The sequence below is a fragment of the Rutilus rutilus genome, assembly GCF_951802725.1.
Source record: "Rutilus rutilus genome assembly, chromosome: 9".
Taxonomy (NCBI): Eukaryota; Metazoa; Chordata; class Actinopteri; order Cypriniformes; family Leuciscidae; genus Rutilus; species Rutilus rutilus.
The window spans coordinates 31,312,543-31,314,564 of NC_140223.1; the positions used below are offsets into that span (position 1 = coordinate 31,312,543).

The 2,022-nt window shown below is 39.5% G+C and overlaps 1 long non-coding RNA gene across 1 annotated transcript; it reads right to left on the reverse strand.

The window, feature by feature from the left end:
* Positions 1 to 753: 753 nt before the first annotated feature.
* Positions 754 to 1,214, reverse strand: LOC311297671. The gene is made up of 3 exons (XR_014628863.1): positions 1,146 to 1,214; positions 1,012 to 1,074; positions 754 to 914 (listed from the first exon to the last, which is right to left on the reverse strand). It is a non-coding gene; the product is annotated as an uncharacterized lncRNA (long non-coding RNA).
* Positions 1,215 to 2,022: the final 808 nt, after the last annotated feature.

The following is a 2,022-nucleotide window of genomic DNA, read 5'->3' on the forward strand; positions in this document are numbered from 1 at the left end:
ATCCATAGCATCAATGTGCAGATGACAATAGATTTTTTGGGTGCTAAATGTTTGGGTGTTTAAACCATTAAATCACCCTCATTACTGGTCCCCACTAACTAGGTAATATGTGATGCAACCCCTAATGTTGAAGCCAAATGGCCAGGGTCTGTACATGATGCCAGAATGTTTAGGGAGTCATCATTGTGCCACAAATTTCAACAGGGTATGTTTTGCCTTACACAATGTTTTTTTTTTTTTTTAATGCAATTATACACTTTTACTACCTTTATATGACACTTCAATGGTTACTTGCTGGGGGACAGAGGGTACCCTTGTCTGCCCTATATGATGACACCCTACCCTGAACCTGAGCCTGGACCACAGGCACAATTCAACCTGGCCCACAGCAGAACACGGGTCAAGGTGGCATAGGCATCCTGAAGGCAAGGTTTCAGTGCCTGCGTGGGCTCAGGGTCAGCCCAGAAAGGGCATGTGACATCACAGCTGCTTGTGTTGTTCTTCACAACATTGCCACACTGAGAGGTGAGAGGGCCCCCCCTTCTCTTGAAGATGGCCAAGAGGAACCCCCAGTGAACCCAGTAGACCAAAGAGATGGCAGGGTGGTACGAGACATGATTTGCCAAAATCACTTTAATTAAAACCAGTTAACAGTCAAGTGTTGTTCATTGTTTCTTTATTTCCTGTAACAAAATACATTTGTATTTATTGCTTTAGATTTCATTCAACAACAAATGACAGATTAATGTTCACATACTGTTTCCCCCCTTAAGCTGGTGCTCCAGCAATTCAAGTCTGGCCTTTTTTAGGTTAAGCCTTTTCTCCTCCATTTGAAGCTGTATGAGGTCCATCTCCATGTCACTTTTTCTGATTTGCTTTTGAAGGTGGACCTTATACAGCTCTTTGGCAGGCAACTAGAAAGACAGAATAATTAAACATGACTGAAAGTCTGTAATACAAACACAGACCAAATATTTAAATGAGAAAGGAGAACTGCAGAACATTTCTTACACTGCTAAGATTCTGTGTGGAGGTAGATGGACCCTCATCTGTATTAAAATCTCCTGCCATATTCTGTAAAATGACAATGACAATTTATTTATTCTCTTATGCAAAAAAGGGGGAATGCATTCTATGCATCATACCTCTATGGGCCTCCCCACATTTTCTGTTTCTGTCACAGCAGAAGTGGTCTCTTCATCGTCAGCCTACAGTAAAAATAAGGAATGCTTGGTCTAGGAAGCAGAAACCTAAAGACAATGATCACTTACAACTGTGACAGTGTGTGGTGTTGCAGGAGGATCCAATAATACAATGTGGCCATCAGCAACTGCAAGATAATTAAACCAATAATATAATCATGCATATTCAATACTCAATGTATATTCTTAAACAAATACAACTAATAAAGAAGGACATTAGGAACATCTAAGAGTACTAGTAATGTAAAAGTACTAGCTATGTATAGAAAACTAAATTAGGCTACATTAAATACTAAATTACATTGCTGGAGAATGTTTTTGTGTTTCATTTTGACTTAGCTCACTCTTCTTCTGGCTCCAGAAGGATTACACCTGATAAAACAAGCCAACATACTAGCCAATTATGTGCATTACTACTGTAATATTAAGAAATGTATGGAGGCCAACAAGTAAATACTTGTCTATTTTTACTACATGCCCCAAAGAATTTTTGCGTCAAAAAGAAATAAAAAAATTTTTTCCATGGTGACTCCTGAAATCGGTGATCCATTGAAAATGTCTTTATGTACTCGCCGTGTGCGCGCATTAACTCTGGGTTACCAATAGGAGGTTGATTAAACTAACTCTTCTCAGGTGTTTTGGAACCGACATACTCATGGTATGCGGGTTTGGGGTAAATCAACCCAGAGGTTATGATTTACCAAATGGTAAGTTAACCAAGCTTTCTGGAATACCCCCCTGGGTAACTCGATGTATATATACCCCAGGTAAGAAAGTGAACGCCAACCTCTGTATGTTTTATGTTTGTTAGTCAGTGTAA